The sequence below is a fragment of the Anabrus simplex genome, chromosome 7 (genome assembly GCF_040414725.1).
Source record: "Anabrus simplex isolate iqAnaSimp1 chromosome 7, ASM4041472v1, whole genome shotgun sequence".
NCBI classification, from domain to species: domain Eukaryota; kingdom Metazoa; phylum Arthropoda; class Insecta; order Orthoptera; family Tettigoniidae; genus Anabrus; species Anabrus simplex.
In genome coordinates, this window is record NC_090271.1 from 141,834,717 (window position 1) to 141,851,273 (window position 16,557).

Sequence of the window (16,557 nt, forward strand, 5' to 3'; positions counted from 1 at the left end):
AAATAACTGACAGTGATTTTACCATCTTGGATTCATACTATGGGAATTGAAGAAACATCCCCCTTTGATTATGTTTACACTCAAGGCCGTCACAGTCTTAATGATATATAACAAAAGGATCCATTTTAGTTTTAAACTCTCAAATATTCATGTTTAACCACGTTTTTATCTTCAAAAATGTTAATTTTTTTTTTTAAACACACCTTGGTGCATTATCGTTGTTTTAGATGTTATTGTATAATGTTTTACGAAATCATTATTCATAATTCATAAGATTAGAAAGACTCCATATGTATTATTTTTAGGATTGATATGGGTGATGATGCCCGTAAAGAAGGGTGAAACATGTATGACTTTTATGTATTATGTATAAAATTTTAACTATATGAAATAGTGGTTTATATTGTATTGTATTGTATTGAACGGGTGGATTTAAAAAAAATATTGTAATAATATTCGAGACATACGTCATCTTCAATACGGAACCAAAATGAGAATAGTTACTTGTAAAGAGGGAAGAGTTGTCCGATGAGACCAGCATAAGATTAAAAGTTGACAAAGTTGGACATGTTCTATGGTGGGATGAAAAGCTTGCTGTGTTAAACAGAAGTAGTCCCAGTTCAATCGGAACCCCAATGAACCTGGGGAAGGAAGTTAGTATTAACGCAAGTAATCAAATAGAGAATGAGCGAGGCACCGGAAAATATAAACGATGACTCACCTTGCGCTGCGTGGAACAAACTTGCTGTATTGAATACAAATTACGGAGTGAGCGTAGCGCAGAGTAGATCAGCGGGAGAGGGGGTGGGTGAATACGGAGGGGAGGAATGACGTAAGTGGTGGAGGGATGGGAAAGGTTCAAGGCGGGGTGGACGGGAGAGGAAGTGATGGTGTTTGTATTGGCGGGGGACCCTTAATTGACTTAAAGAAAGAGTTTTGGGCGACCGATTTGTTTTTTCTGTAGTAAGTAATGAAAAGGTCAAATAAAATATTGGGTTTCTCAGTTATTTCGTTAAGGTTGTAGTTGGCATTAAAGTATTGATCCAAATGAATGTAAAAGTTCTCTATTATATTGAGTAGAGGTCCTTTTTTAGCTGTTTTGAGAATGTCCATGTCTGTTTCGATATTCGTGAATTTGTGGTTATAGTCGACCATGTGTTGGCCGATAGCTAAGAATTTGTTATATCTGACTGCATAAAAATGTTCAAAATATCTAATGTTGAAGCTCCTGCCGGTTTGCCCCACATAAGAAGTATTAGAACATGTATTACAGGTTTGTTCCAACAAGAACGGGAACAGTTTGCAAACTGGCTGCCGAATGCGCAGTACGGAAAGAGCGTTCCAACAAATGTCAAACTCAAACACGGACTCGGAGTCGGTTGTTCCAACAGACTATGGACCGTTCCTGAACCAGTTTGCCGACTGGCAAAGCTGTTCGTGCTCCAGAACAAGTACTGTTCGTCAGAGACATGCGCAGTACACCAAAATAAGTGTGAACTGTGCATTGTGGTCCATAGCTGTCACTTGGGAAGCGTGAACAGCTGATCGGTATCATCTGACACGAGCAGATGACACGTTACACGTACAATTAAATAGAAGTACGGCGTTGTTATACAATTATGCAGTAAAGGTTAAAAAATTATACAGTTAAAAAATCATATTTGACTACACACTAATAAAGTAAGAGGCACAAGATAAAAACGAGAATGATGCATGACGATTTTGAAGGCGGTTCTTTGATTCACTAGCTCACTGGGACATTCTATAACCAATAAATAAATAAAATAAATAAATAAATAAAATAAATTCTGATGATCTTATGAACTCGGACTCCAGTGAAGATGATCTAGGGATATATTACATTTTTTTGCTAGTTGCTTTACGTTGCACCGACATAGATACGTCTTATGGCGACGATGGGACAGGAAAGGGCTAGGAGTGGGAAGGAAGCGGCAGTGGCCTTAATTAAGGTACAGCCTCAGCATTTGCCTGGTGTGAATATAGGAAACCATGGAAAACCATTTTCAGGGCTGCCGACCGTGGGGTTCGAACCTACTATCTAATGAATACTGGATACTGGCCGCACTTAAACGACTGCAGCTATCGAGCTCGGTGGATATATTACAAGATCCCAAAAGCAAAAACCGAAGATTATTTCGGCAAGTTATTATAATTTTTTTTACTTGTTTGCAATTAGGTTTAAATGATATTTATTTTCACTACATGTACGAGTAACTCATAATTTAGTAACCAAAACTCTCTCTCGCTCTCTAGGTGTCATTGGTGACATAGATTGCTGTCATATTGAAATTGATAAGCCTGCAAATGATCCCGGCTCTTACATAAATAGAAAAGGACACTATTCCATACAGGTATATTTTATTTATCAACATATGTCTTCATAGTAAACCACTCTTATTATTAATGAATGCAAGCTGTTTGTGACCACAGGCGAAAAATTTTGGATGTGTTTCTGAGTATTTTTTAATTCTATTTGTTCGGGGCGTCGACCCACGTGGATCTTTTGCCCCTACTGGCACCATATTGTATGAACCTGCGTGTAATTGGAATGGCGGTAGTGTGGGGTATTGTGTGTGAGGAAAGGAAGATTAAGGACGCCACAAAGGACGTCATTACAATTAAAAATCCCTGACCCGGCCGGGAATCGAACCCGGGGCCGCCGGGTGACAGGCGGACGCGTTGCCCCCTACACCGCGGGGCCGGACTAGCACAGCGTTTAGAAGTTGACCTCTTCACAATGATTTAGAAGAAGAAAATGTGATCAGTGTTTTCTTTTAGGTGACAGTGCCTCTGAAGAGAACCATCTACATCATCGGTTTTTACGCTGTCAGTACTCGTGGTAGAATTATAAGTTCACGTAATTCTGGAATAAAGTAATTCTTATTTTAGAAACAGGTCCATTAGTCTATAATTTTATTAGTTGAGTCATTTTATTGCCAATTACCTTCCACTGAGTAGGCCTAACAAGTTGTTTAGCAGAGATGAACAAGAACAGCTGTTTGTTTATCCTCAAACAGGAATCTCCCACGTAATTGTGAATGCATGCGCATTGTAGTTTTTCTTGACCGTTAACGAACCGTTCCAACAGACTGCTGTTTAGCGACGGTTCCCAACGAGTACATAGCTCGCGCATGTGCTTACATCAGTTCATGAATCGATACCAAACCGTACGCAAACTGCTTGTTGGAACAAACCTTACATTTAATCCTGTAGACTCCTGATTTTGTGTACCTATTTATTTTATTAATATGTGATGTGTTATGTAAGATTTGTGTGTTGTTGTTGTTGTTGGTTTTAAAGGCTATTTTCATACCTTTTTTTCCTTTAAAACATTGGTGATCTTGTGAATTCCATTGACGTAAGTGAAAATGGAAAAAGACTTTCTAGAAGCATATACTTAGTTATATATTTTAATTGTGCAACACAGGAGTAACTGTCAACCAAAGACTATCTCATCAAGAGTTTTTACGTGACTTCACAAAGATTTTACTTGTCAATGTGAACACTTCTGTTACTTTTATCACAATTCGCATATACGGTTTCTCACTTTTGTCTGTCATTCCACCACCATCCCATCCTTCTAGATCCTCTCTCATTTCTCCACATTATTTTACTTTACCACTATGTCTTTTACTGTTGTAATTTGGCTAGGCTGATGATGGTCCACAGTGGACCGAAACTAGTACCTATTAATATCATTGTAATGTTTTTGTAAAACATCAAATGATTTTTTAGTATTGAGAAGGTGGAATATTAAAATTTTGTATTTACTTTAAGCATAGTCTTAACTCAATACGGAACCTAACAATGAAGTTTATTGCTTTGAGCATATTGCAGCCCATGGATCGAGGGGTAATTAGGAGTCTGAAATGCCAGTATCGTAAGCTGATATTGTTAAAAATGATAGGATGCATTGAGAAAAAGCAGGATTATTCTGTTTCACTGATAGATGTGATCAGATGCATTACAAAAGCATGGAAACGTGTCACTACAAAAACTATAAAGAACAGTTTCCACCATGCTGGAATCTCATCAACCAAAGAAATAAATGCCGCCGAAACTGAAGATACGTTTGATGATAGCGATGATCTGCCGTTATCTGCGTTCCTGCAAGAAACCAGCTGTGCTATGTCTACTCAGTGTGACTATGAAACGTTTGCAACAATAGATGATGACCTAGTTACAACCAAAGTGCAAACTGAAGACTAAATTGTAAGTGAAGTGAAGAATAATGGCCACAGTGACCATGAAGTAGAGGAAGGAGATGATGATTATGATGAAGAAGAAATGGTTAAATTGCCTGTCCCTACAGTGAGTGACGCTTTAGAAGCCATCGGAGTTATGAACATGTTCTATGAAGCTAGGGGAGGGAGCAGTGAAATTACTAATGAAATTTAGAAAGTGTATTGGGCAAGTAGGAGACAACAGAGCAAAGTGACTGATTACTTCACTCCTAAGGAAAGAAGTTTGGTGAATACTAGACGAACTGTTTTAATGCAGAATACTATATTTATAATTGTATGTGTATTTTATTATGTTCATGGTATGCTTAAAAACGAGTACATAAGTCTTAAATAAGCCTAATTAAGTTTGTTACTGTATTTTTCATTTTCCACCTCACTAGACTGATAACACAAATCTTGGTTACTACAACACTCGTTTATAACGACACAATTTTTCAGGTCCCTTGGATGTTCTTAAAACAGAGTTCTACTGTATATTTCATATTTGATTCCATATTGACATCAACTATTCAGTTAATTAAGAGATCTATTCAGTTAATTGAGAGATGTAATTGTTCACCGTTTTCAATACAAAACAAAACAATGAGTGAATATTAGTGCATTGTGTTAATAAACAGCTGCATTAATAAAGACACGAAGCAAAGTTCTCTGCAAAATGTAAAGAATTTCACCTTGTTTTCTTGACACGGCCTAAGTCCAAAAGCTTATTGTCATGTCTACAGTTATGGGCCGTGAAAGCATCAATCTAAACATGTATTATTCTTTTTAACATATTTAATGTTTTAGTCATCTAATATTCTCTAATTGTATTGTATAGTATTGAAAAAGGTGAGCACTTACATCTCTCATTTAATTTAACAATTCTGACTAAATATGATATGTGAATACAGGTTGTAACAATAAGGTACAGCCAAATTTTCAGGACAGATTCCTCACACTTAGGAGAAGAAAGTATTTTGTATGAACATGGGTCTGGATACACTTTATTTCCATGTTGGAACTCATTTTCTACAACTTTCTACAACTCTACTAGTATATTAATCATAGGAAACACACAAAAACATAAGGTACTAGCATACCACATGAAATACTTTTTTATATGAAACGTTCAAAACGCCGTCCATTAGCATTGATACATGCATCAACCTGCTGTCACGTTGAATCTTGGATGCACTGATGTATCTCTGTGATGGCGGGTTGATTGCTTGGATTACATGATCCCTTCTTAGTATGTACAGCAGAGGATGAGAAAAAAATCATTGCTGCTGTTGCCAGAAAGTTAGTTCTTATCCAGTAGATCATCAGGGGGCTAGATCAGGTTCCAGATAATATTTTATTTGAACCTAACTTTATAACTACCAAGGAGAGGTCAGATCCTTTGTCCAACTGATTTCAACAAGCATCAGTGTACCTGTGTGGGAACACTCAACAGTAACTCGTGTATAAGGATTTAGGTCAATACGCTTTCGTTTTCGAAAAAGTTGAGGCCAAAAATCATGTCACAGGATCCGCTTCGGATAAAGTGGAGGTGATAGAACGCTAAAGACGAACAAATTTTACTTAAGCATGTCATGTCTGCAACCTAATAATTTCTGAAAAATTGATGAATCTCATATTCCAATGCAACACATAAATACTTGGAGAGTTACATGGCATTCAACCGGAGTGCTGGCCTTGTGGTCACTGTACTTGTCTGCAAACCTCAAAAACGTGAATTTGAGTCTCGTTGCAGCTATATTTCTAGTACAAAATAAATTTATATTTGACGGAATGTGAAGATAAAATGGGACCAAATTTATTATGCAAATTACAGTTACTTCATTTTCTACTTGAAGATAATATGGGCCTAAATGTTCTCAGTTACTGCTGGATCTCTCTATATCTCTCTCTTATATAATTTGTGGTAGGAAATAAAAATTGTTGCTGTTTGCTAATATTTTTATTCGGATTTTTTTCATCATGTTCCCGCAAATAACAATTTACTCAGTACAAAAAATAAAGCTACAACGAGACTTGAATTCACATCGTCGAGGTTCGTAGACAAGTACGGTAACCCCCTGGCCACCGCTCTGCTTGACTGTATTGTAACTCTTCAGATACACTGAGTGGCCAAAAATCATGGGAAGACACTAAATGTGATGTTAATAAAGAGTTGTTCCTCTGCGAGCCTTCAAAACGGCAGCAATATGATGAGGCATCGACTCTACAAGGTGTTGGAATCGTTCTGGAGGCACCTGGACCCATGCATCTTGCACTGCTACCCACAATTATTGGTCTTGTGTGCGGGGTTCATAGAGCATACACCAGCATTGATAGCATCCCATAAATGCTAGATTGGATTAAGATTGAGGGATCTGGAGGGCCAATGGTCATAACTTCACTGGAGTGCTCCTACAACCACCTGTATGCCACCACAGAGCGGTGACATGGCGCATTGTCCTGTTTATTTATTTAATCGTGTCAGAAACATGCATTATACTTACAATTATACAGGACAATAACAAATCTGGTACTATAATCATTTCTGATGATGGCAGGTAACGATGTGATTTAATCTCTACATAAATACAACATTAATTAAATGTGGTGTGAACAATAAGCTCGTAGTGCCCCTGCATAGGTAGTCGGAATTGAATTTCTGTTACCTAACTGAACATCAGCATTCCAGAAACAGAAACAATACAATTGTCCTGTTGAAACATGGCATCTCCATCAGGGTACTCTAGGGCCAGAAGGGGATGCAGATGGTCTGAATGAATGTCCACATAACGTGCACCTGTCAGTGCTCCTTGTAGCCGGACAATGGCGCCTGATTGCGGCCATGAGAACGCTGCCCAGACCAGAACTGAGCCACCTCCCGCCTGGACACAACCTTGTTGACACACAGGATCCATAGCTGCATGGGGCATATGCCACACTCTCATGCGGCCATCAGCTTGATACAACTTTAACCGGGTTTCATCGGACCATACCACATGCCACCACTGTTCCGTGTGATCCATTGCTGATGTTCGCTGGTCCATGCATGTCATTGAGCTCTGTGTCGAGGTGTCAGCAAAGGGACACGAGTTGGTCGTTGGCTGGTGAAGCCTATGCGGTGCAATTGCCTCCTTACAGTCCTGGTAGAAATGGGTTCCTGACTCCCAACATTCAACTGGGGGGGTCGTGATCTGACTCACAGTATCGTTCTGCGGAGGTGACGCAATGTCTGTTCGTTAAACACCTGTGGTTTTCCCGTGAATTTCCTGTGCAGCGGTTTACGTGGGTAACATTCTCCCTGCGATATTAAAGAGCCACCCCCGACACTGTTCACCTCGGAAACTCAAATTTGTGTGTAATCTCCTCAGTGCTATGACCCATGCACCAATGATCATTCCACATTCAAAATGTATATGCGTTGCATTGGAATCGGGGATTCAGTAACTTTTCGGAAATTATTAGGTTGCAGACCTGACATTTTAAAGAAAAATATGTTCACCTTTTAGTGTTTTATCACCTCCACTTGGTCCGAAGCGGATCCTGCGTCATTATATTTGTTCTCATTTTTTCAAAAACGAAAGCGTATACTACACAAGTTAATGTTGAGTGTCCCCCAACAGGTATGTTGAAGCTCGTTGAAATCGGTTGGATTCAGGGTCTGGCCTCTCCTTGTGCGAGTATTAACCATTTTGTTGCTGTGATAAGAGTTTACTCAAGTCACTCCAAGCATTCCATCAGTGCTGCAGTCGAGTTAACTCAGTTTAAACATTGCACTCTCAGTGCTGCCATTGTTTAACCCTTTAACGCCGAAATTATTTTTTTCGTCCGTTTTCTTTGAAATTCGTCTAAATCACTTCAGGTCCACAGTATAACATAACTACAAAATATTAAGCTCATACTTTTCACGGTTTCGTCGTTAGGTGGCGTGTTCATATGATCACGCTAGGCGGATGTGTTAGCATTTCATTCTGTGTAGCATTTCTTTAGTATTTATATATTTTATGTATTGTAATTGATAAATTATGAATAAAATACACTAAAATAAACTAAAGATGATACTTTATGAAGAATATACACTAATTACAATATGTACGTACATAAATAAAGCAATAAAAGTCTCAAGATATTCGTAATATATTACATTCAAGTTATCTAATTCACAGAAATTACCGAATAGGAACAAATATAAGAACTGAATGCTTCACACTGTATGAAATAGGACAAAGCATGGAACACAGAGTCCAACATTAGCCTACATTTTGTGCACTCGGTGCGAACATTACTGGAGCATTCCTTTCCAGCACAGCGTCGTGTATTGCAGGGCGCTACGAGGTGCCCAATCCCGTCAAGTCGTACATCGTCAGTGACACTACTCAGCTGGATACTGTATCTCGAGGTGATAGGGCGGCCTCTTCCTACTGGCGTTATTTTAAACTTATGTAGATATGTTTGCACAATGTGGCGACGAAATTCTAGATGTGACAAATCACATCCAGACCTCCTTAGCAGTAACCATGAATTGTGAATGGATACGTCCAGGAACCATGTGAATAGCGACCACCACCATTTCTTTCCACGTATGCCTACTCTGTAGTACGACACATTCTGGTCCATCCTATCTGTTCCTGCTGAAACGGGATCATCGTCTGTGCCTCCTATACGATCGTTGCCAGCAAGTACAATTTCTGCCTTACTTGAAAGCTGGCGACCTGTGAGGTTATCAACCAAACCACCAACATTTTCATCTCCTGAATCTTCGTCGGAGTGAATATTAGCTTCCGGAGGTTCAATAAAAATTCTGTTAACCTCTCCAATTGGTTCGTCCGATTCAAGAATATCTAATACTTCTTGGAGCGTAACGTCTGTGTAAAAAGTGAAACAAGGTTTTGTAGCTGAATATATGTTAAGAAGTCGCAATTTATTTAAATGTAGAATAGATGACCGTAAATTGAACAAAGTTGTTCAATGAAAATTGTTGTATAACAGTAATAGTAACAGGTAGCATAACGTCCACCACCAAATACACGCACAGGGTGAATAGCTAACACAAGCGCCTAGCGTGATCATACGATCACGCAATGTTTTATGTGCCTACGGGAGTAATATTTATTGTTAAATGTAAATTAACTGCATCATAATGGGAAAATAGATCACTCCCAAACTTGTTAAGCATATTAGTTGTGTAATCTAAACATAAATATATGTGAAATATCGAACTTACTTGAAGCGCGCCATCATGATTCAGCTGCTGTGACAATGACACGAAACGAAAGTGCGCCGAAACAATGAGTCTATATGTATCACGTAATAATATGCTCGCACACAGTTCCCACATGCTTCTTGAATTGATCTACACAGTCAGCAATCAATTCCAGCGCTATACAAAGCACTGAGAGCAATCTAAATGAAGGAATGCAGGCCGTGATCATATGGACACACACGGCGTTAACGGATTAAATGCTTTTCCTTGGAAACTTGATTGTGTGATATGTTGACCTTGTTTTCAAGAACTTTCTCTTTTTTTAAATCTATGTGATTAAGTGAGGCGTCTAGTATCAAAACCGGCCAAGTCACTGGAGGACTTTTCAATATGGATGAAAAACGTGTAGAGACAAAGCAATGATAGTCACAAAAGATTTTTTTCATAGTTATATCCTTAATGGTTTAATATTTAAGTTCCGCTGTTTTGTGAAATCTGACTCATAATGAACCCATCTTTTTTGTTAATATAAATTTTGACTTGGCCGTTTTTGTTGCAATTTTTTATAATTTTAGGCTTTTTTTTTCTAAAACTGTATTCAATTTAAATTCCAAATCCTTGTGAAAAAAAGGCATTCAAATGGAAATAAATTGATATTTTGATTACTTTTCTTTATTAGAGTTAAAAAACATTTCAGCTTAAATGGGGTAATATTATATGAAGAACATCAGAAAGCTGAGGAGAATACAAAGTAGAATTTCTCCCACTTGAACACAGTACACACATACTAAACTAATATTGTTATTTTAAGTCTTCAATTTGCTCTTATTTATAATACGTCAGGCATTTCACGTGGACTCTTGCAGACTTCAGAGACGGTGTTGGAACTCTCATGGCCAGTGAAAGCTGTTTCACTTGCTAATGTTATAGTTTTATAAAACTGCCATGTTGAGCCAAAGTGGTTCTGCAGGAGATTTTTTATGTCTTTTGTTTTAGAGACAGGAAGAGTAATGCCTTTCATCAGTGTGTGAGGTGTGATTTGAGCCAATGATTTTCCTCTTTTAGACAGACTTTGGTACTTCCCAATATCATTATTGTAAAATACCTCACCTTTTACACGAACAGAATTTTGTGCAAGAAACTTTGATAATCTATAGTAAAATAAAATAAAATATTATTCTTACCAGTCTCGCTTTCGTTGTTGTGATTTCCACTGTGATGTATATCTTGTTCTCTTTCTTGCACTTGATCTGGGGGTTTCTTCTATTGACATTTCCATTATGTAGGACAAGTTGTGAAAATAAACTTTTCAGTTCACCACTCGGAAAAATATACACGTTATACTACACAATACGAGCACACAGGAAATAGGATTGCTTTCGCACAAGTGACTGTATGAAGCCTGCAAATACGTAAATCAGTGTTGCAAATGAACAAAATACGAAATTTTATGACTTCAAGGAATATACAATATAAGGAACGATTTTGCCTACTGATATCACATTGTTGTGTAATGTAACCACACAAGTTTCCAGATAATAATGCTGCAACATGACATGGTCGGTTCTGAATTCACTGCCTGCATGACTTGGCCCATTCTGTTGCACGACTAAGAATTCAGTGCTCTGTGACTTGGCCGGTTTTGATACTGGACGCCTCAAGTACATCTTTTTCTCTTATTAACCAGATATTAACACTAAACACACATCTGTGCATCATGCTTTCAGAGTGTGACTGTAATATGCACCCTGAGGAAATTCTTTCATTTTGGAAGAGATTAATTTCAATGGTGATTCTGATAGTGATGAAAGTAATTGAGAGGGGGTTGGGGCAATTTTGGTAAGTGGTAGTGGTGACAAAGTGCCATGCTTAGGGAGAGAAGCAGTTGTGAAGTAGATTTGCCTTTCACATGGTCTCCCGGTGAGTTTGTGCCGGGAGCTGAACCCAGACATGTTGAATACTAATAGGACACCAGAATCCCCCAGAGCTAGAACTTGTGAATGAGAAAATTTTAACGAATGAAACTAACATATTTTATAAACGGGCACTTGAATGTAAGTGTAGGATGCTTGCAAGTTGAATGTAAGCCAAAATATCCAGCACTGGGGGCACATGGCTTCATCTGAGAACCCAGCAGTGAAAAGGTTAAGGACTAGCAAGTCAGAGTTAGTTACTTGAATCATGAGTTGCACTCTTGGTAACACTATTGAGTAATTTTCTCCTGATATTTTTCAATACATATTCTAGGAAAAATATAATGTTGTACCTAAGGTTCTGCCTAATGTAATTCTTGAGTATCTTTGTATCCTTCAGTCTGCTATATCTTTGGTTAGTACATATTGAGAGCTGCACTTATGGAATGGAATGGCGGATTTTCTGTTGGTGGTAAGAAAATATCCAATCTATGTTATGCAGACGTTGCTACACTCGTTGCTGCTGATGAGAAGAAAATTGCAGAGCTCACTTCTCATGTCAGAAATGCCAGTGCTCAAATGGGACTAGAAAGTAACATGAACAAGACCAAAATAATGATTGTTGGTAGCCAGCACAGACATGTTCAAGGAATTGAGCATCTCAGAAATGCTGTACCTTGGTTCAGTCATTTCCATTTCAGGTAGCTATGCTCCTGAGATTAAGAGAAGAACATCTCTGGCCAAAAATGTAATGACAAATTTGTCTCATTTAAGGAAGGATTCCTTCGTCTCGTTACCACTGAAAATAAGAGTAGTATCCAGTCTGGTATTTTCACTTTTCCTCTATGGAGACGAGACGTGGACTCTTCATGCTACAGATGTGAAAAAAATCTATTCTTTTGAAATGTGGTGCTGACGAAGAATGTTACGCATACCTTGGGCAGCATTTCACACTAATGATTCCGTTACAAACAAGCTCAGCCCTATCATCAGATTATCATCAATATGTAAAAAAAGAATTTTGCAATTATTTGGACGCACTATGCGACTTGGGAATGACAACATAGAAAAATTATTATTTCTTGAAATGTTCCCGGCAAGAGAGATCGTGGAGGAATTCCCTCTGATGGTCGAACATTATCAAGAATATAACTAAGTTGAACCTCTTTGGTGCAGCAAGTCTGGCCGAGGACTGCAAGAGATGGAGACAATTGAACAATAGCCTTCTCGGAGATCACGATCTCCAGAATTGAGGGAACGATAAGAGAGAAGTTCTGATTTTGGCTGATTAACAATTTTCCTCAAAACCACTTTTAGCAACTAACACTTGTAGGTACTGCAGATATTTAGGATAAGCCAAGGATCATATAAGAGAAATAGATCCGTCACTCCTGTATAATAAAGTTGGCTGAGAAAACAGGTCATGGAAGCTACAGTGGCCACTTTCTCTCTGCCAACATAAGGAAATAAATCCCACGATAGTACCTCGTAGTAAACACGATGATGATAGTTGTTACTTTGTTAAAATTTTAATTGTGATAGAGATAATGATTGTATTTCGGTAGGAAAGTTGTATCTAAAGCTTCTCTCGTGTCTTTTACTTGAAAAGTAAATTGCAATTACCGTATTTGTATGTTGGCAATACTGTTATAACGCTAGCTTGTATCGTTGTTTCACCGTTCACATTTTAATGTAAATTTACATCTATTAAGTGATAAATGCAACATTGATTACTGAAAATATTAATGCAATTCATATAAAACCCCAAAATGCCCATACTTGCCTAAATCACGATCTAACATAACCTCATTCTTTCGTTCGTTCGTTGAACCCTTTCCACGACTTTTATGTATGGGAATGGAAAACACTAGAAGGAAAGGATGAAAGTAAAACACAGCATAATGCACACAGTTTATATTTTGAATTTATTTATTCCAAACAGCAGGTAAGAAGCACAATCACACAGACGTTTACTCGCAACAGCTAGGTAGTTCAATGTGAAATACGTTCATGATCATAATACTATTTCTTCACACTAAGAACGCGCATAATTATAATTTCACACCATACTCTCGAAAAACTGGATCAAAAATCTCGTTCAATGCAAAAGAATCTCAACAAATTTTCGTCTAACAAGCACTATTACATACCGTACGACCAAGGTCCCTTTGCGCGCAACGATAACGGTGTTGTGTTTTGAATTTGCTGTACCACGCGACTGAATGTGTAATGCCAACCTCTACCTTCTAAATTAACCCTCTAAAGGAGAATTTTAGTTTTCATTAGTTGGTGGAGATCGATTGGCCCATCTCAGAACTGCTTCGGACGCTCCCTATGAAGTGTCACCCCCCTGGGATAAGCCAATGCTACTAGTGAAGAAATTGAGGGTGTTCCATTTAAGTAGTGCCTAAACCATGATGATGGCCAGCCCTGTGATTTAGTGACTTGAGTACAATAGTTCAAATTTTCAAATAATTACATCTGGGATCGATTCCTGCCTGGGTCATGGATGGTAACCACATTTGTTTAATTTTTCTAGTTAGTGTCTGGGTGTTTGTGATTGTCTTAATACAAATCTTAATTTTCACATAATAGGTATATCACAGTACTAACCATCACAGGAACACAGTAGTGAATACCTACATCTCTCCACCCCTTGGCACCAGTAAGGGCATCTGGCCATAAAACAAGACTTAATCTACATTAGTATTATGAAAGAATAGCATATTTTATCATAAAATGAAATATATAATTTTTTCCTTTCGTTTATCTCATTTTAAATTTTCTAGATATCTCTGTATTTTACATGTAAATAGGAGGAGGAGAGAGAGAGAGAGAGTGTCACATGCTATTTATTAATTCATGCTTATTGTTCTATTATGCCAGTACACGAGCTGCTACTTGGAGGTAACTGAAAGGGATTGTAGACAAGGGATGCTAATTGTGGGAATTGGCCTCACATATCAAGTTCCCCCCATCCCATATAACAAGCAGTTGTGTCAATGGCCAGACAGGAGAGCTTTGTTTAGTGCTGGTTCAGTCCAACATACTTCTCTTAGCTAATGACAGGCCTCAAAGCCATGCTGTGTAAATCAGGTGCACTGAGCTCTTTAGGCTATATCTATGTGATTTGCCTATGTAGTTGAAAAGTAATATCTGTTACATCCTCTTGATTTAGTTCTATCATGTGTTGTTGAGCATATATTTTAAATATTTTTGTATATCATTGAAGTGGAAATTACTGTTATCTTTTAATGTTATATTTCCAAAGTTCTATTGACTGAATTCTTGATTAAAATACAGCAGGTCTACTGAAGCAAAATATAGAAACACTCTGAATACTTTGTAGCATCATACGTATGTAGATACCATGTATAGTGACACACTTAATTTTTTTTTGAAAGAATGGTCGCATCTTTAGATGTTCCTAACTACATTATTTGACTGCGTAATGGGATGGGGATTGGGCTATTACAGCAATAACAATGTTCTGTTTACATAACAGAGGGCTTCACTGTCCTTTGGATGTTTGGGAGATGTCAGTGTCAATTAAAATAAGAGTGCCTCAATTCAAGGTTAGTGTTTGTGGATTGTAGTGTTTGTAAGACATGGCTGATCGTGCAGACTGAGGAAAGCAATGGCGGTACCAGTATTTGTCGAATGAAGCCACTTGTGCACTTTCACTGTCGCAAGAAGGCTACTATCAGAGGTGTATTGCCAGTCCCTGAAAGTGTTGCCAGGCATGGTGGCATAGGCTACCAGGGGAACACAAATCCAGGGCAGAATCATATTGTGCATCTACAATCTCTTTAAATCAGTCAATTACAGCAGGAGTTCTATAGGTGGACATATAGCGGAAGTATGAGTTAGCAACCAAGCAGTCAGAAACAGGCTTCAAAGAGCCAATTTAAGATCCTGCCAACCCACTCAAGTACCTGCATTGGACAGACATCATGGCAGGAGGCTGCAGTTTGCTAGAGATCATCTTCTCTGGCAGCTAAGACATTAGCATCCTGTGCTGTTCTCATACAAATCCTGTTTCACATTATATCATTCAAATAGTCATCTGTGAGTCACTTGGGAAGCTGTACAAGCTGAAAAACTGTTGCTTATGGAGGCGGATCTGTTTCGGTGTGAGCAGGCATGCGTCTTGACATGACAGCTGGTCTCCTAATGTGGTTACTCAAATGAGGCTACTTATAGAAAACACAGTAAGTACTCGTGCATAATAATGTTAGAATGCATGATGCCAACCATCGTTTTACGATTCCTGCAAGAGTACGATGTGCAACGAATGGAGTGGTCATCCAGAAGTCCTGACTTGAATGCAACCAAACAAGTTTGAGATCATCTGGAGCAATGCAACATCCCAAGCACTTGAAGGTGCTCTTTTGGAAGGGTGAGGATGTTCATCTTAACAGAATGTGCAGTACTTTGTCAGAAGCATGAGAAGGCATTGTGAAGCTGTTATTCATGCGAAGGGTACCAATACTCTTTATTAAGATGTTTAATTACCACATAGCCATTTCGGTGTATGACCAGGGACTACTTTGTTTACAACATGTTGTGCAGTCACGTGCATTGAGTGTCCAAAGAATGCTTTTCATTTCAATGTGTATGTGTATCATGGAGGTATGAACATAAAAATTGGTAGGCAAATTTCTTTTTTGAGCAGTAGTATACCTACACTACAGTATATAATTAGTGACCTTTTAATGTATTCTAGTCAAAGTAACTACTACTGTTATCCTACACATTGGTGGGGTTGCTGGTGTGAACTGTGTTGCATGTGGATTTGACCCTGTTTTCCTATTAGATGTCCTAACTGTCACCAACCCTATGTGCAGGGATGTATTCACTATAGTGTGTATCGGTGGTGGTGGTGTATAGTACGGTGTGTTGTGTGTGTATGGAGAGTAGTGTGTTGGGGACAAATACAAACACCTAGTCCCTGAGACACAGTTAAAATCCCTGATCTGGCTGGGAATCAAATAGGGTACACTCTGAACTGAAGACCTCAGTGCTTACTTTTCAGCTAAGGAGCTGGACAGTCACAAGTACACACATTTGTACATAAATGAACTATTACATGTAATAAATATCATTTTAGGTCCGTATTGATGACTTCTAAATCATAACGTTACAAGTTATCTTCGTCATCGTCAAATTATTCCACTATTATATGCCTTTTCAACTAGAA

General features: G+C 38.3%; 1 protein-coding gene and 1 long non-coding RNA gene across 7 annotated transcripts in view; one reads left to right on the plus strand and one right to left on the minus strand.

The window, feature by feature from the left end:
• Positions 1-752, minus strand: part of LOC136877375 (uncharacterized) — a 36,152-nt gene extending 35,400 nt beyond the window's left edge. Inside the window, exon 1 of the long non-coding RNA XR_010860756.2 lies at positions 722-752. This is a non-coding gene — a long non-coding RNA (uncharacterized lncRNA). The remainder of the gene's footprint in view (positions 1-721) is intronic.
• gek (serine/threonine-protein kinase gek) overlaps positions 1-16,557 on the plus strand; it is a 736,940-nt gene that overhangs the window by 41,080 nt on the left and 679,303 nt on the right. The window lies entirely within an intron of this gene.